The 25,806-nt window shown below is 31.0% G+C and overlaps 1 long non-coding RNA gene across 1 annotated transcript; it reads right to left on the reverse strand.

Moving 5' to 3' along the window:
* Positions 1-16,084: 16,084 nt before the first annotated feature.
* LOC130668073 (uncharacterized) lies at positions 16,085-23,352 on the reverse strand. The gene is made up of 3 exons (XR_008989949.1): positions 21,104-23,352; positions 17,124-17,315; positions 16,085-16,197 (listed from the first exon to the last, which is right to left on the reverse strand). It is a non-coding gene; the product is annotated as an uncharacterized LOC130668073 (long non-coding RNA).
* Positions 23,353-25,806: the final 2,454 nt, after the last annotated feature.

A 25,806-nucleotide genomic window follows, 5' to 3' on the forward strand; every position in this document is an offset into this window, starting at 1 on the left:
ATTATCAATGGCATCATAGTTCATGCAAATTTCATTGCTGATCAGGTCATCTCTCACGATAAACTTAATTGCGATAGGAAGAGAGGACGTCATTATATTTTCAAATTGACAATATTTAAACACTAATAACTTTCGTAATCATACTTCTACAATGATTTTACTTCCCGCTGTGAAAATTTTCAAAAAAAGGGAAGTTATTAGTTTCGGTCCGATTTTTGAAAATTGAGTTACCACCATCCATCTCGACGTTTTGAAGTCCTAGGAAGTTATTCGGACCATTTTTAGACAAACGTTCACGAGCGCATGTGTGAATGTGTGTGTAAACTTATTTTGTCCGACGATATATTTGGAACAAATCAACCGATTTGAGCGTACTAGGCGGCAATCGAAAGGGCTCACCAAGACTTACAACTGAGTAAATTTTGAAGTTGATCAGTCAAGTAGTTTACAAATTATACAAAAAATTAAAATTAAAAACAATGTTTTTGTTGCATAACTCGTAAATCGCTTGGCCGACTCAATTCTAAGTTTGATCAAATCTAAGTCAATAAGTTCTTTCGATTGCCGCAAAGCACATTTCAATCGGTCGATTTGTTTGAAAGATATCATCGGACAATAATTACTTTTTTCCAGCGAAATGTATATTTTTTTGGTCCAACCGTTTTTTGAGTCCGAAGAAATTATTTTCAATTTCTCGAATTCTTGGAGATTATTACGAAACGTAAATTTTTCCGATCTCGAAGAGTTCGAAAATACAAGAGTACTCAAAGATATTGTTGAGTTCAAAGAGCTCGAACATGTATTGACAATAATTTCCGGGGCTGGCCCACAGTGTCAACCGGTTTTCAGATTTTTTTTTCAGATTTTCTTGTGTAATCAAATTAATCTTATTAGCAAATATATAAATAGTATTTTCTCATATTTCTAGTTCAAACAACAATATTTTTCAAATTCATGTGAAGTTTTTTTCCTTCGTAATTCTATGCTTACTGAGCTTACTGAGCCAATGATTCTAAAAATCTTTTATGTTTTGAATTTCAATAAACCATTGAGAATTTCCGAATAACCATCCAAACCATATATAAAATTTCTGTACAAAATAAGGGAAATTAAAAGTTTAAAAACCCGGGAAAAAACCCTAGCGGATCCGTTTACACCGAAAACACTGAAGTCACACCGTGTAAATGTGAAAAAATTACATCATATTTACACTGGTGTAACACGGTGTGTTACAGTGAGAATTTAGTGTAAGTCCAGTGGCAATATAAAATAACTGATTTACACGATGATTACACCGAGTTCCCCCTCTAAAATTAAGCAGCCTGGGTTACACCGTATCTACACTGAAATTTTACCGTAAATTTAAAAATGCATGTGTACACCCTATCTACACTGGAATCTCGCGGTAAATGTTTTTAGAAAACTGGTATTACACCATACTTACACTGAAATAACCCTTAATATTCCGAAATCAGGATGCAGCACTTTAGTTTTCTCAAATATATTGACTTTTGTATGAATTGAAATATTTTTTTGCTGATTCGATTAACAATAGATCTAGTTTGAAGTAACAATTAAGTAATGTATTGCTTTTATAAAGTAAGGAAATTTTTAAGTAAACCTGCTTACCTTCACGATTTTGTACTTAATTTAGTTATAACAATAAGAAAGTCTTAAGACTACTTATAATCTGTTCCATTTTAATTTTTATAAAAAAATAAAAAGTTAATAAAATTATGCTTTAAACAACTAATTTTATATTCAGTACGAAAATAATTCAAATTTGATACAATTCCATGAAGAATTTAAAACGTTCTGTCAAATAATGGTAACTTGTAATTTTCAGAAATATTTACAAAATTTTTTTATTTTAATTAAAATTTAATGTATAACAGTAAAGTAATTTTTTCTAATGATAATATTTAATAGCTTATAAAATAGTAGACAGATAAAAATTCATACAAATTCATATAATTCATACGAATTGTATTATTAGATATACATTTTTTTATGATTATCGAAATTTAAATAAAACCTAAAAAGTACATTTTCAGTCTTATTACCGTGTTAATTAATGTATTTATTTTAGAAAAGTAAAATTTTTAATGCTTCTTGAACTTACTCATATTTTAGAAAATATCCTTTTAAATAAATATTTTTGTATCTATTTTTACCTTTAATTATCTAACAATTTTATAATAATTAAACCATAACTAGTCATTTTATTATCAATCAGTTTCCCAACAATTTGGGAGTTCAAAAACAAAGATTCCAATGTCTGTACAGATTTGAGTAGCTGGCCTAATTAATTTTAAGTTGTTTACAAAATTTATATCATTGCTTATTTCCACTTCTTTTATATAATGAGTACCATACGCATTTTTTTTCACTCTATATACTCTTACAAAGAAACCTTGAACTTTACGATCATCTTCGTTTTCAAAATCTATAATCGCTAATATTTCTCCAAAACTATTATTGTAGGATATTATTGAATTACAAAATTTATTATCATTGTCGTTTTTTCTGGTGTATTCAAGTCCATTTACTTTGATTTTAGCGTATGAAGTTGGAGAGTTTTTTGGCACATATCCCATTTCTTGAAGTATGTTGAGTTCTGCTTCTTCCAGTGTTATAGCATCAGGGCTGCTTATGATTTGAAAATTTTTATTTATTACGGTGTCATCATTTAAGTAAGGCATTTTCATTGTGTCACATATGAATTTCTTTGTATCAGCAGAAATGACATCACTATAAACTGCTGATTCTATAAACTTGCTCATTAAAAATCTTGTTACTATTTGGTCGGCTCTTCCATGAGGACTTGTTACTTTGTCCATAATTTTCTTGTTCCAAGATTCAAATATTGCAGCGTTGTGTACCCACATTGGACCCAAATTTTCAATTGTCTTGACCAAATGAGTTAATAAATGAATATTGAAACTCATGTGCTCCAACCCAAAAAATTCTTCGAATTGTGTTACATATCTTTCTATGAGATTTTTAGCGTTCTCAAGATCAGCTCTTGTTATAGAATCACTATTTAAGTAATGTACAGCTTGAGAGAGAAGAGCAAAATGTTTGATGTATTTCGAGTCCAATATGCCATCCAAACATGGTGCAGCATAGTCCAACCAGTTTCTTAGCTCTGAACCTTTCCAATTATTAAAAGTATCTAATGTCCGTGGCAAACGAGAGCGGCGCGAAGGAGGTTTTATAGACAACAAGCGTTTGTCAATTCTCGCTTTAGAAGTCGGATCTCCAATATAAAATTCAGAATCTGTTGTTGTAAGGAATATGTTTGTATGTTGTTTTGCAGCTCCTAAGAAAACTGCATGCAAACTATCAACGGCAAGACCATTACTCAGATCGAATTCTGGTAGACCAACTAAAGAAGAAATTCCTTTAATACCACGAGTAGTTGTCTGTGTTTCAAAGGCTGTCAGCATGTCATCTCTCATTTCTTCATCCGTCCGCAGATTTCCGAAACAGTGATTTGTAGGATATATATGCTTGTTCCCGTGATGTTCTCCTTCGGCGTAACAAAACGAACATCCATTATAACCGTTAAATTGTTTCATTCTCATTATCAGAGCTCTAGCGGGAGAATCTACACTACAGGTTGTCACTACGAATTTCGATGTAACTTTTCTACCTTCTGAGGTCTTCCAAACGATCCCAGTTTCATACAATGCTTGTAATTCATTAACTATCTAAGAATAAGAATAAATGTTTGACACCACAGATAAACAACTGGGTACATTTATTTCATAAAGTTTAAATAGAGGTCAAAAATGAATTCAATTTTGACTCGAATGTCATCAATATTGAATCTTTTAATTTACACAAAATTATAATAAAAAAATTTTTTATAGCTTATCCTATTGAATGTTTTAATAGATCCAAACTATCCTAAATTGAAATAAAAGTTGACAGTAGTGGCATTAATTTTAAATATTGAGTATTCTATCAAAAATATTTACATAATTATTAAATCTATGAACGCTAAAAAAAACTGAATGTTACCAATTGATAATGAAAATAGTTGAATATTATTCTTATTTTCCTAAAACTTTACATCCTTTATGAACTAAATAGAACGAATAATACAACGTGTACTTTATTTTGCAGTCCACGACATTAAATATGCTGTGAACATTATGTATTGCTTTTCCTCAAATGTTTCTAAAATACTTAGAAGAGATATTAAACAATTATGTAACATTTAAAAAATCAAAAAAAAATATTGACTCCAAATGTGAGTATTATACAAGTACGTTGTGAGTATATAAAATGTATTCAACCATTATGAATTAAATACATGCACGAAACATAAATATTTTATCCGCGACAGGGTTCTAGACCTCAAAAAATATCTTGTATTAAATCGTTAATCGTGGTAACACTCCGATTGTCGTAAGTTACTTTGGAAAAAAAAAAAAAAAAATAGGGAAACGGTTGACCCTGAAGGTCATCCCTGCAACTTCCCGCTAATTCTGTTGATACCTAAGCGCTGAAAATTGCACCTACGAAGTTTTTGAGCTCTTCGATGGTAATTCAATTTTCGAAAAACGGGGTAAAAACAATAACTTCCCCATTCTTGAAAATTTTCAATTTTCTTAGCGAGAAGTTAAAAAAATAATAAAAAATTTTTAGCTCAATTACCTCTCTCAATTCAAAGACAATGATTGAAATGATTGAAGTGAAACGAAAATATTGTTTCTCTCATTGATTAATTACGTTTTTAAGAAAAAAAACGTCGAGATATATTTTTTTTCAGGCTCAATAAAGTTATTGAATTTGAAGATATATCATTGCTTATTGCATAAACTTTGAAAATATACAACGTTTAATATAGTTTTATAAAATTCTGCTGGATTATGTGAGATTCATAAAATTTAATTTTTGACTGAAAAGTGTGTCATTAGATTTCCGAACATATGAAGTTAAACAAATTTTTTACTATAATAATAGCAACGATAACTTAAAATTTGTGCTTAGCTTGTGTTAATGTTTATTCCGTAGAAATTCAGTGTTCATACGGTGTTAATCAAGTGTTAAAACTCAGTGTAATACAAGTGTAAACTACAGTTAAATTTTTCACAAATCCACCGTGCAAATTGATCGTTTTTTAGGTGAAAACTGAGTGTAAACGCAATTATACCCACTTTACACCGTTACACACCGTGTAAACGGATCCGCTAGGGAATGATCAGACATGAACAGGCATGAGTCTTCAGGCCTGATCAGACATGAAATATGACCATGCCTGGCCAGGCATGTTCAGGTCTTATCAGGTATGTTCATGCCCGTTCATGCCCAGCCGGGTAAAAAATTATATATAAAAAATGGCCCTACATATCTATATACAATTATGTACCCTGATTCGAAAATACGATTCCTGAGGATTAAGACTGTTTTAATCGTTTTGAATCCTCACGAATCCTCAATTGACCATTAAAGAGGATTAAAAACGATTAAATTTTTTATCGTTTTTAATCTTCATGCAGGACCAGAAATTGCTGTATATTATTATACGATTAAAGACGGTTCATGAGGATTAAAAATTTTTAATCATCGTGAATCGATTTTAATCGTAAAATAATATTGCAATTTCTGGTTCCGATTGAAGATTAAAGACGATTCATGAGGATTGAAAATTTCTAATCCTCATGAATCGTTTTTGATCGTAAAATAATATTGCAATTTCTGGTTCCGAATGAAGATTAAAAACGATTCATGAGGATTTGAAATTTTTCATCGTTTTTAATCCTCACGAATCGTATTTTCTAATCAGGGTATAACTATATAGTATTATATATAATTATTTCTATAATAATAAAAAAAAAAAAAATTCGGGCGTGTGCAGGATTTGAACCGTGGAGCTCGCGCCCGAAAGTTTGACTCGCAACCCGTTGACTTAAGAGACTGACGTGTAAAGTACGTTTCGTATGAACTTCAAGTAATAAAAATTTTACACGTGATAGATTCTTGGTCAACAAAATTTTTTATCTAATTTATTAATTATTGATTTAAAGTTATATGAAATTATATATAAGTTATACATAATTATAACTACGTTAGATATATATAATTATAACTAAGTTCGTTATATTTAATTATAACTAAGATTTTAAATTTAATCCCATCGCATCCCATGCAAATTTAACGATTTATAAGTAGATCATACCGAAAAAATGTATTATTTTAACACCGAAATTGTTTCTATTTCCCGATTTTAGTTTGATTAGGTACCAAATAATATTGGATTCAACTATAGTTAGTATTTGTTTTGACTACTTAATTTTTATTGTAGTGATAACTAAAAATAAATAACGAAATAATTTTAGTTACTTCAACTATTTTTTTAAAGTTATCTGAACAATAAATAGTTATCATAACTATTTAAATTAATTACACCGACTTAATAAAAATAGTTGGATACAACTATATAAAATGTTTTACTACTACTATCTAAAAATTGTTGCATCAACAGCAAAATTATAGTGATATACGGAGACAAATAAAAAAATCGTTGAATCAACTGTTTGAAAATAGTTACAAAAAATTTACTTACTGCTACGATTTTTTATTAGTTAGATTGAGTACCTAATAATAGTTGATTTAACTACTTAATTTTTGTTGTGACTATTAAACTTTTAGATTAGCAATAACTAAAAATAAATAACAAAATAATTTTAGTTACTTCAATTATTATTTTCTCAAAGTCATCTACACAATAAATAGTTACAATAACTATTTCAATTTGTTACACCAACTAATAATAGTCTCTTTTTAGTTGTGGCAACTACTGAGAATTTTCTCAGTGTAGAAATTCGATTTTCGAAAATCGAACGGAAATAGATAACTTCCCTTTTTTTGAAAATTTTCAATTTTTTTAGCGGGAAGTTAAAAATATGTTTTCAATTTATAGTTCAACTTTCCGAAAAATGTATTATAACGGTGGGCCCTGGCTACTTCGTGTCCAGTAGCCACGAACCACAGTTAATAAATTTCCCCGAAATTATTCAATTTAGTTATTAATTATTTTAATTGTAAATTTAGATCGACTGTTTACTGGTTCTGGAATCGGAAAACTTGATGTATCTCAGGAGTAGGTCTGCTGGTCCTAACCAGACACGCGGCTGAAATAGACTTATAGCTATAGGACTCTGGTGATAATTAAGTTGTATGCTCGATAAAAGTTTAACTTACTAGTTTATTTAACCAAATCCCCATATATGTATACAGTTATCCCCTTTTTACTTAAAACTATAATAATTTTATATATATTTACAAGTGGTCCAAGGAAATTTATCGACTCGAGACGCGTGAATTTATTTATAATGAGCGGGAATAAATAACAAAATAATTAACCGTGTTGAAGAGAAAATTTTACGCGTATGAAATCATTCAGTTTTATGTAGATATTTCCCGGGTCAAAAAAAAAATCTTAAATTTGACTTGATTTAACTTAATTTTCTTTGAAGTCGTCGATATGCCGACAACTGTATTCCCGGGAAAAAATGATCAGGCCTGACCATGCCTGTTCATGTATGATCAGGCCTGAAATTAGACCTGATAATGCCTGTTCATGTATGATTAGGCCTGAAATTAGACATGATCAGGCCTGATCATACCTGTCCATGCCTGTTCATGCCTGGTCATGTCTGAAGCGTTAAATACGCTCATGCCTGATCATACCTGTCCATGCCTGGTCATGTCTGTTCATGCCTGTTCATGTCTGAAGCGTTAAATACGCTCAGGCTTGATCATACCTGTCCATGCCTGGTCATATATGTTCATGTCTGTTCATGGCTGTTCATGTCTGCTCATAGATCTAAAATTTAGTTGACCAAGAATCTATCGCGTATAAGATTTTTATTACTTGAAGTTCATACGAAACTTACTTTTCAACTAAATCTCTTAGGTCAGTGGGTAGCGAGTTACACTTTCGAGCGCAAGGTCCACAGTTCAAATCCTGCACACGCCCGAATTTTTTATTTTTTTATTTTTATAGCAATAATTATATACATAATTATATATAATTATATAGGGCCATTTTTTACATATAATTTTTTTACCCGGATGGGCATGAACAGACATGAACATACCTGATCAGACCTGAACATGCCTGATCAGGCCTGGTCAGGCATGGTCATTTTTCATGTCTGATCAGGCCTGAAGACTCATGCCTGTTCATGTCTGATCAGGTCTGATCATTTTTTCCCGGGTTCCACATTTTAACTTTTTTTGACTTAATATTGACTTAATCTTGACTTTTTTTAACTTTTTTGACTTAGATTAGACTTTTTTTGACTTAAATTGTTTAGTTTCCTTTAATTTAACTTTTTTTGGCTTAAATTATTTCATTGACTTAAATTTGACTTATTTTGTCTTAAAAAAACAACTTGTTATCGATTCGAAATCTAGTTCTATATTTGACTTAATTGTAACTTAAAAATTAAGTCAAATCGAATGTGGTTTTTATACTTATTTATAATTAAACTAAAAAATTAAAACTCAATTTTAATTATAGCAAATTTTTTGAAAATTGTTTCTGATTAAATTAAAATTACTATAAAAAAATTTTTTATTGCAATGATTTTTTTTTATTCTGTTCCTGAAGAATTCGTATAAGCTCTTGTTTACAATATCATTCATTTTCATATTGATTAACCAATTCTGCAATAAACGTTTTATTACCTGTATTAATATGAAAACATACCGATAGTAAATTTTCGACAGGAATCGCAAATACATTTTCAGTTACAATGAATTCAAATAAGTGTTATAGTTGGAGAAGTCTGACAGGCTCTTTGAAAGGTTTTGTTTGCAGAAGAGTACTAATTTTTTGACAATCACATATTTTATCAATAATTTTTATAAAAGAATGAAGAAGACCAAAACGTTTTTCATTCAAGTGTTTAAATGTTACATAATAGAAGAATTATTTTTTAATGTTTCTTTATAATTTTTTGATATAAACAATATACCATTTAATAATAATCGAAAATATTCTAAACCATAAACACCTTGAATAATTATTACTATCATTAATTATATGTTACTACTTGTAAGTATTTTTTAAAATTGCGTTGTAACTGTCTAATTTTGTTTTATTCTGACTTTAATGTAACTTTTTTTAACTTATATCTAAGTAAAATGTATTAAAATCGACGCAGTTCTGACTTGAATGTGACTTTTTTTAACTTGAATCTAAGTAAAATGTATTTAAAAAGACGCAATTCTGACTTGAAAGTGACTTTTTTTCTCTTCAATCTGAAAGAAATAGAGTCAAACTGAACCAGTTTTGACTTAAACGTGACTTATTTTGTCTTAAATCGATCCTAACTAAGCCAGAAAAAGTCAAATCTAAGTCAAGTGTTATGGAAATTTTACACTGACTAAAAAAATTAATGTAGGTGAAATTTGAAGGATTTTGACTTAAATTTTAAGTCATAATTAAGATTTTTTTTCGACCCGGGTTGTATCGATCAAAGGGTGTTCGACTTACTGGTGGTACCGGTCGTCTCTGCATAGCAAGCTTCTTTGATCTCCGGCAGCAAAGTCCTGGTGCAGGAAAATCCACGGCTTGGTGACGGTGATGAACGTAAATTGTAACTTCCTCGATGAGGTACCCCACAGGAACACTATCACCCTTGGTTTACTATTTAACCACACTGTCAAACTTGGAACTCATTTTATGTGTAATAATATTTTATATGTAATAATTTATATGTAATGATAAGCCCGAAAATTCAATTAAAAGAGATTCAGAGAGTGCAAGATAAGTTTTTGAACCGATCGGTTGAACCTCTCGAACTTGAGTGTCGTCTTTTGATTCAAATCGTCTTGGGTCAGTTCTCTGGGCCACCAAACTGCGTTGACCCCACCTAATTATGCGCAGGGACTAATTTGCGGTCCCATGCTGCGCGGAATCATCCCCCAAATTCTAACGCAGAGATTAGACTGCTGCACTTGTCTTTCAGAGCAAGAATAGAGAGAGAGAAAGAAAATAGATGAAGCAGAAGAGCCACACTCTCACGTCTTAGATTACTGCTGCCCGGTTACAGTATGCATGAGTTGTTTTACTTGTTTTTGAAATAGTTCTTATGAAGTTAGTTCCATTTCCCGTCTGTAAGACCCACTTACCTGAAAAAGGAGTAACTTCGGTTTTTGCTCAACTCTTAATCCTACAGATACACCAAAAAACTATTTTCTCTGCCCTAGCGGATCCGAATTACGGTAAATACAGTGGTTTACCGTAATTTGCCGCAATTTACGGCGTCTAGCAGAATTACCGTAAAATTACGGTAATCTACGGTAAATTGCCGTAATTTACGGCGAAATGCCGCAAATTTACGGCAAATTTGCGGTGAAGCTGTGGTAAATTTGCGGCAATGTTGCGGTGAAAGTACGGTAGTTTACGGTAAAAATGCCGCATTTTCGCCGTAAAGTTGTGGTAACAGTGCAGTACTTTACCGTAGAAGTTTTGTTAAATTGCGGTATTTCACCATATAATTGCGGTAAATTTTCTGTATTTTACTGTAATGTGAAGCTTTTCACTGGAATGTCTGTTGATAATCGGATATTTGACTGTAAACAACTGTCTTTACTTGACATTTCGGTACCGTGTCTTTAAGATTTGGTATTGTGTAGTGCTGGATATTATTCAAATCGTAAAGAAATCTGTTCTCATCAGTGTTGACCGAACTTTCAAATTGTAGATCTACATTGATATCATTATAAGTATTCAGATAACTTAGATTTTCTCACATTAAAGGTATAGATTAGAATCTACAATTTAATAATTTTTTAATTTTTTGATCTACTTTGATTTTTTCTAATAAATGTAAAAAATTAATAATTTGATCTACATTCATCAATATAGAATGCCGTATTTTTATTCCAGTATATTTACGCTATTTTTTCCGTAGTATGATCTTATTTTGCGGTGTTAGATGTTACCCTAGCATATCCGAATTACGGTAAATTACAGCAATTTACCGCAACTTATCGTAATTTCGCCGAAAATCTACGATAATTTACCGTAAATTACCGTAAGGTACGGTAATTTGCCGCAATTTACGGTAAACTGCGGTAATTTACCGTAATTCGGATCTGCTAGGGTGAGACTAAAAATTAAATTTATTAAATATAAAATAACTCATTTTTATGTGTTAAAAATTATAAAATTCATACACGGTTTTCTAATTCTTTTCAGTCCTCGTCAGCCCAATTAATGGTACGCATATACGTTGGATAGTCCCACCACCAAGGATTTTCAATGGTGGATTTCAATAATTTGTTGTACTTTTTTTTACGAACACCCAAAGACGGTATTATTACTATTACATGATCAGCATAAATTTTCTAGTCTATCAGCAGTTGCCACTTTTACATGAGTGTCACCGAATTTCATTTCCGTTACTTTGATATTCAATTTATTTTTGTCTTTTACCGGAAGATCTTTCTCTGGGTTTGGATATTTTTTCTACAATAATAATCATATTATTATCCGAATTAATTTGTTAATAGTATTGATCATAACTATGAAATGATATATAACAAACCTTAAGTTTATATAGAATGGCAGAATATGTACGATTTTCCAAGTAATCATCGGATCGCCTTCAAAATCTGGGTAACTACCCAAGTCGAATCCTGGCTAATGAAGATAAGTTTAGAGCCAGTCACTAGCTCAGCGTTAATAGCTAGCAGATTTAGCTAATAACGAGCTCACCATTGGCTAATTTTTTTTTCAAGAATATTTTTAGCTCACGGATATCTCGTGAGTGAACAATATTTATTATTTACAGATGGCACTGTACAAGAATGCAATCGTGATTCACCATTGCCTTACAGCTGGCTCAAAGTAATTGGTTATAGATGCCGCTGATTTAAAATAAAACAATCGGTCTATTGGTTGACTCTGCGGGCCAGCTCTCCCGATAAAAAATGATTTTGTATGATTATTGATAATTATATATGAGTCCATATCTAATCAGATCTGAAAATTGGCCAGATCTGATCATATACACTTATCCAAAAAATTAAAGGAACAAAAAAATTTTATAAATTTTTTAGTGATTTTCGGAAGGCTGTATTTTCGTGAAAAATGATCGTACCGAAAAAACAAAAAGGGCAAATTGAAGCTTGAAATCTCTAGTTTGAAGATCTTCCAGCAAAAAATTTTTTCGAGCCACGGTTTTTGCGGAATCATAAGAAAAAGGTCGAGACAAAATTTTTCTAAATTTTTTGGTTTTATTTTTAAGGTCTACGAGGCCGAGAAATTTTTATTCGAAAAAACCAATTCAAGGCTCGTTCAGAAAATTTATTCAGCTACAATTTGCTTTTTGTGTTTCTCTGTACGACAATTTTCTGCTGAGATATCAGCCTTCAAATGAAAATGGATCCTTTTGTCTTTGATTATTGATATCTCAGCAAATAATGGCCGCACAGTAATTTAAAGGACAGTTTAAGAAACTTACATAAGTTCCCTACTAGCTCCATTTTCGATTTTTTCAAAAAAAAATTTTTTTTTGATCCTCGATATCCATTTGAAAAACCTTTAAAAAATGGCCATTTTCTGGTTTTTTAGTCGACTCATCGCTACTCTGCAAATATTGATAAAAAAAATAATGTGGCCAGGTAATTTTACAGCTTAATGTAACCCCAAAAACCCTGGAAATTTTCTGATTGATCCATTGAACCGTTTGTCCGGACCGATTGCTCAAAGTTTTACAAAACAATTGAAGAAACAAGTTTTGTTCCTTAATTTGTGTAATCATTATACCAAAATGAAAAAATTAATTTTTTTTTGATTTTCTTTCATTTTTGCGGTAGTTATTCAGTAAATGTAAGGTAAAGAGGAAAAAAAAAAATTTTTTTCCGAAAAACGAAAGAAAAAATAACCCCCCGAATAAAACGTAAAAAATAAAAATGTAAAAAATTCTTGTTTGGTCTCGTTTTTTGGAAAATTTTTTTTTTCCTCTTTACCTTACATTTATTGAATAACTAACGCAAAAATGAAAGAAAATCCAAAAAAATTAATTTCTTCATTTTGGTAATGATTACATAAATTAAGGAACAAAACTTGTTCCTTTAATTGTTTTGTAAAACTTTGAGCAATCGGTCCGGACAAACGGTTCAATGGATCAATCTGAAAATTTCCAGGGTTTTTTGGGGTACATTAAGCTGTAAAATCACCTGGCAACATTATTTTTTTTATCAATATTTGCAGAGTAGCGATGAGTTGACTAAAAAACCAGAAAATGGCCATTTTTTGTGGGTTTTTCAAATGGAGCTTGTAGGGAATTTATTCAAGTTTATTAAACTGCTCTTTAAATTACTGTGTGATCATTACTTGCTGAGATATTAATAATCAAAGACAAAAGGATCCATTTTCATTTGAAGGCTGATATCTCAGCAGCAAATTGTCGTACAGAGAAACATAAAAAAGCAAATTGTAGCTGAATAAATTTCCTAAACGAGCCATGAATTCGTTTCTTTGAAAAAATTTTTCCCGGCCCCGTAGACCTAAAAAACAAAACCAAAAAATTTAGAAAAATTTTGTCTCGACCTTTTTCTTATGATTCCGCAAAAACCGAGGCTCAAAAAGATATTTTGCTGGAAAATCTTTAACTTAGAGATTTCAAGTTTCAATTTGCTTTTTTAATTTTTTTGATACGATCATTTTTCACGAAAATACAGCCTTCCATAAATCACTAAAAAATTTATCAAATTTTCTTGTTCCTTTAATTTTTTGAATAAGTGTATTTAGACTTATATATACTTAGATCTGATGATATATAGGTTCCCGGGAAAAAAATATTTTATATGATAATATATAAACATATATGTTCATATACAATTTATATATGATCATATAAGAAATATATAAAAATTATATATGATTACATAAAAGCTTATATGATCTTATAAAGTTCTTATAAGAATTAATATACTCTCGTGAGGACTTTATAAAAATTGATATGACTTTATATAAAGTTACATATAACTTTATAAAAGTACTAGATAAAGTTTTATATGCTTGTATATAATTATATATGATCATATAAAAGTACATATGATCTTATGAAAATCTTATAAGAATTCATATAGTTTTATAAGGATTTTATAAAAATTGGTGTGATTTTATATAAACCCGAGAAAAAGTTCTTATAGAATCATATATAAACTTATGTGTTTATATATGATTATATGAAAGGTTACATAATCTTATAAAATTCTTATAAGGATTCATATGATCTTATAAGAATTTTATAACAATTGATGTGATTTTATACAAAGTTCTATATAACTTTATAACAATACCAGGTAAAGTTTCATATGCTTATATATAATCATATATGATTATATAGGAGCTCATAACGATCTTATAAAATTTTTATAAGAATTTATATAATTTTATAAGGATTTTATAATAGTTGATATGATTTTTTATAAAGTTATATATGAGTTTATAACATTACCAGATAAAATTTTATACATTATATGCAGTCATATATGATTATATAAGAACTCATATGATCTTATAATAATTCGTGTAATCTTATAAAATTGTTATAAAATTCGATGTAACTTCATATAAAGTTATATAGAACATTGTGAAATTACAAGAGCACGTTTTATATGATTATACATAATCATGTATGATCATATGAAATCTTATATGACCTTATAAAATTCTTCTACGAATTCAGATAATTAATGAAAATTGATGTGATTTTATATGAATTGATAAATAAATTTGTATAAGTACAAAAGAGTTTAATACGGTTATATAAAATCATATATGATTATACAAAAGTTTATATAGTTTTATGATTCTTATATATAAGTTTCTATGGTCTCATAAGCAGGTTATTTTAAAGATATTTATAATTCTATATAAAACACTAATGTGATAAAATTTGATCATATTTGGTGCATTATTGATGTAGGATGTATCAATTTGATCATTTGATTTAAGTAATGCTATAGATTGTCAAATACTTATAAGGGTAAAGCAGACTAGGGAACCAGACGGCAATCAATAGATCATCAAAGTTGAGCAGCATTAAGGGAGAACATTAGTTGGATGGGTGACCCCTTGGCAAAATAGCAGTTAACCGATAGATGTTTTTTTTTTTTTTGTTCATGCATGATTATATATAATCATATATCATCAAATCCTGCTAATTTTGAGATCTAATCATATAAAATCTATTGTATATATGATTAGATAAAATCATTTTTTACCGGGTATATCTAACTTTATATGATTATATAAGATTTTGTATGATTATATAAGATTTTATAAAGTCATATAAGTTTTTATAGGACCAATTTCATTACAAAACTTTATATGATTTTATATGAGTCACATTTAAATGATTTATATATGATCATATAAGAACTTTTTTTCCCGGGTTTATATACGATTATACCTTGCTTTCATCAGTTAGATCTAATCAGATCTAATTATATATAGACTTATATATAATTAGACCTGTATAACCCTAATTCCATGTATAATCATATATAATTCCATATATGATTATATATAATTATATATGATCTCATATATAATCATATATAATATATAATCAGGTAAATTCATTTTTTATCGGGCTAAAACTTCCCGCTGTTCCGGAGCTCGAAAAAGTTGTTGTGAGTACATGTTCAAGCTCGAAGAGCTCGAAAATATTTTTGTATGCACTGAAGAAAAGATTTATTTGAGCCAACTAAGATTTATTTGAGCCAAAGATATCGTATATTTGAATATAGCCAAATAAATATTTAATTGTGAAAAAGATATAATATATTTGACTAGTTTAATTGCGTGAAATGAGTGATTTATTTGTAGTAAAAAAATGATCCAATTGCTATAAATAAATAAGGGCTTCAAATATATGTATAGAATCACCAAATTTTAAGTTATTTGTTAGAAATTTAATATCTTTATCACAAATATATCAATTACTTATCACAATTAAATTATATATTTCCGTAAAGTTATAAGATTATTTGAATCAACTGTCATATTTTGTTTTACCAAATATATTTATTTGTCATTAAGAAATATTAAAAAAAAAAGTGTGTGTGTGTCAGCTCCGACGCACAATTGGAGTTTACTCTTTCAGATCGACTGTCTAAATAGGCACAAAAAAGACGTTTTGTGGATTTCTTCTGAAAAAGAAAATTACAATTGTTATTAACAAAAAACCGTTAAAAAAAATTAGCTGTCCAGCTTTTTGGCAAAATCTCTAAAAGTATAAGTGATAGCTCAAATATTAAAAAAGTTTCTGAAAGAGCAGAAAATTTTAGCAAAAAAGTTCTCGACTCCCCGAATTGTAGCTCCAATATTTATAATTTTAACGTTGAAAATCGGCTTTTGCGCGGCAGTTTCGGCATGCGCGCGCCGCCAATCTAGTGAGCGTAGTTTTTAAATAATTTTTTATGCAATTAAATATCAATTAAAAAATTTTAAAAAATTCTGATGTCATCTAGACACTTCAAAGAATATGATTCCGCGGTAATGGAAGTTGGTTCACCGTTTTTCAAAAAGTTATTCCATTGTTAATCGATACTCTTTTTACGGGTTTGTGTTGTCATAAAAGACGATATAAAAGTTTAAATAATTAATCTACAATTTTTTTGTTTTTTGAAGCCCTTTTTATAAACATCATCAACAAGATGACGTTATAAAAGCTTATAAAATAATTTTATTTCATTGATTATAAATTTTTAAAGTAACAAAAAATTTAAATAATGTATGTTAAATAATTTTTTTTTTAATTTTAAGCTATTACTGATTTCATTTTCGTGTTAGGCATTATATGATTCCTTTCAAATTTTTTCATGCCATTTGTTTATAAATTTTTTATTAACAAACGGATTAACTTAATATTATTTAAAACAAATTGAAAGCAGGAGATGGGAGATAAATCGTGAGAATAATATGCAATATTTATAAGAAAAATGATTTTTATGAATTACAGATAAAAATTTTGCAACGTTGTAAAAGTTTTTTATTTATTTATCATTATTAATTATTTTTCTCTTTTTAATGATAAATAAAATAGTGAGACTTTAACGATATAATAAATTCATACCGTATATAGATCGACTTGAAGGTCGAAAACTGTATCTGCAATGGTTGCAAAGTTACAGCAATTTGTTTTTGACAAATCGAGTCAGTGCTTGGACTTTGCCGAGCTCCAAAATCCAGATGTTTTTTAAAAAATTGAAAAAAAATTTTTTTGCCATATTGTTGCAGGTTGCGATTTTTGTAATTTTTTTATGTTCTAGATAAAAATCAAAATAAAAAAAATTGTTTATAACAAATTGTTAATAAATAAATGAATAAAGTGTTGACAAGAATAGTATATTTTTTGCCATTATATTTAGAAATGCAAATTATGATTAAAAAAATCTGTCTATCGGTTGACCCTGCGGGCCAACCCCAAAACTTCCCGATGTTTTCGATCTCCTCGAGCTCGAAAACATTGTTGTGAATACATTTTCGAGCTTTTCAAGCTCGAAAATACTTTTGTGTGCCATTGTTTTCGAAAAAAACCGTTTTTTAGCATTTTTTTCTCCCACGATATCTCAGGAACGAATTGACCGATTTTGATGGTTGAGGTGGCAATCGGCGTATTTTATTGAGTTCTAGAGCTGATAAAATTTTGAAATTGTTTGGTTTAGTTGTTTCGAAGATATTCGCAAAAAACCGTTTTTTACCATTTCTTTTGCTCGCGATAACTCTCGAACGAATAATCCGATTGAGATGGCTAAGGCGGCAATCGACGCGTTTTAGTGAGTTCTAGAGCTGATTAGATTTTAAAGTCAATCGTTCAAGTCGTCTCTAAGAAATCAATAAAAAAATAAAAAAAAAAAATTTTTTTTTCTTCGTAATTCGCCAATATTTTCGAGTCTACTCGATCAAATGATCTGAAATTTTCAGAAAAGTTGATGGCCAACATGCTCTTTCGATTGCCGCCTTAACCATCCAAATCGGTTTATTAGTTAAAAAGTTATAGACCGGTCACACACACACACACACACACACACACACACACACACACACACACACACACACACACACACACACACACACACACACACACACACACACACACATACACATACATACATACATACATACATACATACATACATACATACATACATACACACATACATACATACATACATACATACATACATACATACATACATACAGGCATACATACATACATACATACATACATACATACAGACATACATACATACAGACACTCGGACATCATTCTGAAAATAGTCAGAATGGCTTCCTAGGACCTCAAAACGTCGACATCTGATGAAATTTCGATTTTCGCGAATCGGGGTGAAAACAATAACTTCCCAATTTTTCAAAAATCGTCGATTTTCTTAGCGGGAAGTTAAAAAAACGATTCCTTAATTATTTATTTAAATAATCAAAATATGAAAAAAATCATTATAAACAATAAGATGTTGTTTTGAAGAAAAATTTTTTTTTTCAAAATCATTATTTCCTTACGCTAACAGTATGGTGAAAAAAAAATATTTAAGTATAAAGTTAATTAAGTAATCCAGCAGATATCAAGTCTATTGTCATTATAAAATTTTTTGACGTTAAATCATGAAGAACCTTATGAAGGCCACACAAATATCAGTGGTAAAGGATTATTTATTACATGTAAATATGTAATTATTGCTTAATAATAATGATATATGTATATCTATGTATATATATATATATATATATATATATATATATATTAGACTGGGCTAAAAAAATTGATTATTTTTTTTTTTCATAGCTATATCGAAAATATTATTCAGAATGACAAAAAAAAATTTTCATGAAAGTTTGAGCCCTTAATATTAATTTTAAGAGGTCTACCATCGCTATTTTTAATTTTAATTCATTATTTTATGTTTTGCGTCGGAATTGCTAAAATATTGGAGTAAAAAAAATTAATTTCCACTTATTCTTATGTAAAATTAAATTCCCTACAAAAAAGGTCTGATTGAAAATTTTCGTCAGACAAGCCGTTTCCGATTAATTAAACTTAATAAATTGATATATTTTTTCGATTTAACATTTTTACTTTTGAATTTTGTAACTGACGAATCAATAAATATCTAAAAAAGATCAGGACAGATTTTTGAAGAAAATTTAATGCTCTACAAAAAAGGTCTCTTAACATTTTTTGCTAAATTCACTCCTTCGAAAGTTATTCACGTTATTGAAATCGTTTTGACTCAAATTCAACCTTGAGTCCTATGAAAACATATTTTCATAAGAAATTGAACGCTCTGCAAAAAAGGTTTCTTATCATTTTTCGATAAATCCATCTATTCAAAAGTTATTAGAGCTCGAAGTAAAGTTGGAGATCGTTTTACTTTACCGGTGAAACTATCAGACTTATCACAAAATTTTGTGAGGTCTTTTTTGTTGACAATTTTATTTTCTACAAATTATTGTCAGTAAAGTTTTTTCAAATTCCGCATTGTTTTCTAGTTATTTCCATTTCAATGTCGAGCTCTTGAAATCGATCAGAACCACTTTTTTCAGAGCTTGAAATTAAAATGAAAATAACTAGAAAACAATGCGGAAATTAAAAAAACTTTACTGATAATAATTTGTAGAGAATAAAATTGGCAACAAAAAAGATTCTACAACATCTTGTGATAAGTCTGATAGTTTCACCGGAAAAGTAAAACGATCTCCAACTTTACTTCGAGCTCTAATAACTTTGAAACAAATGGATTTATCGAAAAATAATAAGAGACCTTTTTTGTAGAGCGTTCAATTTCCTACAAAAATATGTTTTAGTGTATTTGATCTATTGATTTCTTAATGAGGTTAAAAATACTCAAAGCTAAAAAAAAAAATTTTCCCATGTTATTTAAATGGGAAAACAGAATTTTTCAATGAGCTAGGTCTGTAATCGACATAGAATTTTTTTTCTTGCGCGAAAATTTTTTTTTTGTGTTGAACTATGGTTATTTCCACATGCACTTGAAAAACAATATCTGGCTCCGAAATAAAGCACCCTAATATATATACATATATATATATATATATATATTAGGGTGGCGCAAAAAAACCGACTATTTTTTTTTTTCGATCTCGCATGGAAAATTGTTGGTTTACGATGTTTTGAGAAGCCTCTCCAAAAATCAGCTCGATAAAAAATTTTCAAGAGGTCGCTCACGAATTTTGAAAATATTAAAAATAATCGAAATTCGGATTCTTAATTCTGAATTTTTTACAAAATTACGTGATTGTTTACTTAACTTAACAAAAAAATGAAGAAAAAAAAAAATTTTTTTTTAATAAAATTCAAAAATTAATATTTTTGCAAAAACAAAAATTACAGTCCTAAAAATTTCAGGATATGTTAAAATAAGTACAAGGTATTATGCACAAAAAATTGAGCCAAAAATTAAATGTTGATCGTCGTTTTTGACGAATTTCAAGAATTCAAAATTTGACAAATTTGTCATTTTTCAAAATTATTTTTTGGAATATTTTTGTTTTCATAGCGTCGAGTATCCCTTTCGAAACAAGCTTTGGATCATTATTGTCGCTATTATAGTTTCCGAAATATTTAAAAAATAAAGTTGAAAAACTGGAAAAATCGTGAAATTTTGTATTTTGCATAACTTTTGAAAAAAAAAAATTTTCGAATTTTTTTTCTTTGGCAGAATTGAGTTATATGGTAGTAGAAAACTTCTGACCAAAATTTGTCCAAATCGAAAGGGGTCGATTCCAACTATTGGTCGATTTGACATGGAATGATCCATACATATATGTAGCGTTGCTACAATGACAAGCGATCGATTAATTTCGGCAATCTACGCCGAACATCGATTTTTCTATTTACCGTCTTTACCTCATTCTCAAAGACACAATAAGTTATACCGCTGGACTGTATACACGCATCTAAGCATTTTCAATTGTATTCTCAATTTTACTGTGTTAAACTCGTTCGTTAAATAAAAACATTTATTTAACATAATTAATTGGTTGAAATAATTTATTTATTATGTTCAATATTACCTTAACCACTGAATTGGTGACCCCGACGCAATATCTTTTTAAGGGAAGCGACGAACACGTGCGTTACACAGTTTGTAAAAATTTCGCGAGTTCTTGGGTCGTTTTGCCGCGAATATTGTTGTCAGCCATCGAAGAGTGTTTGGTCTTCGCCATTACCCATGGTTCAGAAAAAGGACGTTGGATGGAGACCATGTGGCGATTATCGCCCATTAGACGAACGTACTCTTATCGATAAATATGCGCTTCGATATATGGATGATTTTGCCGCGTATTTACATAGGGACCGAATCTTTTCTGTCGTCGATTTTACGAAAGCTTTCCTCCAACTTCGAGTAGCTCCAGAAGATGTCGAGAAATCAGCTATTATCGGCCCGTTTGGCTTATTCGAGTTTTCATACATGACTTTTGGACTTAAAAATGCAGCACAGACGTTCCAGAGATTTATCGACGTAATCACCTATGATCTGGATTTCGTATTTCCATATATCGAAGACATACTAGTCGCATCCAAAGACAAAGAGGAGCATTTCAAACACCTCAATATATTATGTCAACGTCTTCGTGATTACGGACTAGTGATTAACGTTCCAAAGTGCCAGCTAGGCAAAACCGAAGTTAAATTCCTCGGTTATTTGATCAACGAACACGGAATTAAACCATTGCCGGAAAAAGTAGAGGCTATCGTTAATCTCCAGCCTCCCAAAACCGTTAAACCACTTCTTGTATTCCTCGGCACAATTAATTTCTACAGAAAGTTCATTAAGAACGCTGCAGAAATTTTAGCGCCGTTAAATAAAGTACTAGAAGGACCGAAAATCAAAGGATCGCATCCTGTCAACTGGACAGCTGATTTGCAAAACGCCTTTGATGCCGCTAAACGATCTCTCGCTGATGCAACACTCTTTGTGCCCCAAGAACCGACGTGAGTTGGGCAGTTTCTACCGATGCATCAGAAATCGGGATTGATGCCGTCCTCCAGCAACGCATAAGCAATAACTGGCAGCCGCTGGCTTTCTTTAGCCGGAAATTACTGCCGTCGATCCAAAAATTGTCTACTTATGATCGAGAACTACACGCGATCTACGAAGCCGTTAGTCATTTCCGGCATATTTTCGAGGGTCGACACGTAACGATCTACACAGATCACAAACCGCTTCAACACGCATTTAAACAGTGTCCTGAGAGACCTGACTAGAAATTTTGGTGAGGCTTGCCGAAAAATCAGTTTGGCCCAAACCAGGCTTGCCTAAGTAAAGCAAGCCTGATTCGTATCTAATTAGATTTTCATGAGGCAAAATGAACATTGGCATGCCGAAAAAATTCCAGATTCGATTGTGATCACGAAACTCTGTGGCATTGCCGAAGAACGGCATACTATTGGAATTCCTGACTGGTAGGTAGCAATGGTAACCTGAAGTTTGCCGAAGTTTGGCGTGCCGAAGTTAGACCAAACTAGGGAAGTCTGTGGCAAGGCCGCACTCAGGCCTAACATTGGAATTCCTAACTGGTAGGTAGCAATGGTAAACTAAGGTTTGCCGAAGTTTGGTATGCCAAAGTCAGATGAAACTAGGACCGTCTGTGGCAAGTCGCACTCAGGCCTAACATTGAAATTCCTGGCTGGTAGGTAGCAATGGCTATCTAAGGTTTGCCGATGTTTGGTACGCCAAAGTCAGATGAAACTAGGGACGTCTGTTGTAAGGTCGCACTCAGTCCTCATATTTGAATTCCTGACTGGTAGGTAGCAATGGTAACTAGACTATATATCCCGACTGGAATTCCAGTACGGCATGCCGAAATACCAATTGACGGGACGAATGAGGCTTTCTGAAATACGGCAAGCCTAATTTGAACCTTGTACGTTCCTTATTTGGAAAGTTGAAACTCAATATAGCAACACTTTTCCAAACTTGGTTGTTATTAGAAGTTTCTGGTTGAGCGTAAGTTCAGTGTATCTTTGGAATTCCTGACTAAAAAGCAATGAGGATGACTGAAGGCTTGCTAAAGCTAGGTATGTCAAATTTGGCTGTTATTTGAAAAATCTTCTTCATTGCCTAAGTTAGGTATATCTTTGGATTCCTGGCTGGTACCGAATAATATTTAAATATTGTAGTGATTGGTATCTTAAATTAATATCACTTATACACTACAATGATAACACACTTAAATTATAAATAACAACACCACAATTAACAGCAGTAAAGAAAGAAAGAGAGAGCAATATAGTTTATTGAGATACAATGTTTGCTGTTTAGTTGTCAATATAAGACTGACTTTAATCGCGCATCTATAAAACAAGAGAAGAAGGCATTTGTTTTCTAGCTATTCAAATATTTAAAAGATCAGTTTCACATTCGTTACACTACCCCCTTCTCAATAAAATTATCGTCCCGATAAAATTTGTGTTGGAAGAATCGAACTTAATTGAAATTAAAACTATTTACAATCTTCGTTCGATTCCGCTATGGTCCCAACACACCCTATCTATCACCCTACAGGGAAAAAAACACCATAGCCCAAAAACAACCCTGTAGGCTAACGCAAAGATAATAAAAAAAATAAAAAAATAGTCTATAGTTTAATTGAGCTAAGAATTGATAATAATAAAAAAATAAAATATTCTGCTAAGAAGTTAATCAGTGCACGTGACTCTATTTTCCTATTCAACGAATCAAAATAAATAAAATCAAAAATGTAACCCTCCTCTTGATCGAATGGACCTTCAATGGGAATGGGATCAGGTATGGGATGGGAACAGGAACTCCTTCCTCTCCTCCTTGAAGGACTAGGAATGGACTCCTTCTCTCCTTCCCTAATGAAATTGGAAATATTATCTGCACATAATAGAAAAAAACAAAACGAGTATCTCCAACATTTTATTAAATTTCATATTTAAACATATTTCATCATTACATTCTATTATTTATCAGTTGTTCATTATAAACTTTAGTGTGATCAATTTGTTACTTTTTCGATCTTAAATGCTCAATGATGGGACGTGAACTCAGGATTCCTTTAGATCTTCTTCGAGGTTCTCCGATAAACCTGGAGAATTCGGAGGAATCTGAGTCACTGTCTGATTTCGTGAGTCAATTGAAAGAGAAAATGAATTCTATTCACAATATTACAAAAAATAAATTTGAAATTAAGTCGAACAAAGCGAAATCCAATTTTGACTTGAAAATGAATATGTTAACTTGTAAGGAAAAAGAATTAGTTTGGCTCTATTTCCCACATAGAGTCAAGGGAAAATCTCCAAAACTTCAATGCGATTGGCAGGGTCCTTATGAAATTGAAAATAGGCTAAATAACGTAGTTTATAGAATCAGAAAAATCCCCAAAGGAAAATATAAAATTGTGCATGTAAACCGTCTTGCACCGTACTGTGATCAATAAGAAAAATAAAAGAGAAGTCCGGCTGGGACCCTGAACGATCTCAGTGTAGACGTTGTAAAGAGTTCCCGGGATTCTGTAGTCAATTAGTGAGTCTAGGATATCTTGCAAACTGATAGAATTGAAGATGTCTGAACGACTGCTAAAGACTGGTATAGTCCTTAGGAGAAGTCTGACAGTGGACCCTGAATAACCACACTGTAGACGTTGTTGAAGAGTTCCCGAGATTCTGAAAGAAGTCTAGCTGAGGGCTCCGAACGATCTCGGTGGTAACGTTGTTCGAGGGATTCCCGGGATTCTATAAGGACTGGAATGTTCTAAGTTCGGTTATTAGCTTGAGGGAAGTCCGTCTGAGGACCCTGAACGATTAGTCGTTGTAAGGGGTTCCCGGGATTCTTGGACCTTTGATGAGAGACTGGATATTTCTTTTGGTTTGAGTGAGCTCAGCTCAAATCAAAAGTTTGAATTCTTAGGACTTATCATTGGTCAACAGTATCCTGACTGGAGCTTTGGGATCCATCCGGAGTTGGCATAGTCAACATTTCTCTTAAGTAGTGCACGACTTCTGAGAGATAGGTGGATGCCCTGGAGAGTTTCCGAGGAACTTTTAGGGGGAAAAATTGAAATTCGTTGCAACGTGTATTATTCAGTAATCATTGATGTGTTAGCTCGAGATAACATATCGGCATATGAGTTGAATGGACCGAGCGGTAGAACATTGAGCATTTAAGATCGAAAAAGTAACAAATTGATCACACTAAAGTTTATAATGAACAACTGATAAATAATAGAATGTAATGATGAAATATGTTTAAATATGAAGTTTAATAAAATGTTGGAGATTCTCGTTTTGTTTTTTTCTATTATGTGCAGATAATATTTCCAATTTCATTGGGGAAGGAGAGAAGGAGTCCATTCCTATTCCTTCAAGGAGGAGAGGAAGGAGTTCCTGTTCCCATCCCATACCTGATCCCATTCCCATTGAAGGTCCATTCGATCAAGAGGAGGGTTACATTTTTGATTTTATTTATTTTGATTCGTTGAATAGGAAAATAGAGTCACGTGCACTGATTAACTTCTTAGCAGAATATTTTATTTTTTTATTATTATCAATTCTTAGCTCAATTAAACTATAGACTATTTTTTTATTTTTTTTATTATCTTTGCGTTAGCCTACAGGGTTGTTTTTGGGCTATGGTGTTTTTTTCCCTGTAGGGTGATAGATAGGGTGTGTTGGGACCATAGCGGAATCGAACGAAGATTGTAAATAGTTTTAATTTCAATTAAGTTCGATTCTTCCAACACAAATTTTA

Source organism: Microplitis mediator, chromosome 5 (assembly GCF_029852145.1).
Source record: "Microplitis mediator isolate UGA2020A chromosome 5, iyMicMedi2.1, whole genome shotgun sequence".
Classification (NCBI taxonomy): domain Eukaryota; kingdom Metazoa; phylum Arthropoda; class Insecta; order Hymenoptera; family Braconidae; genus Microplitis; species Microplitis mediator.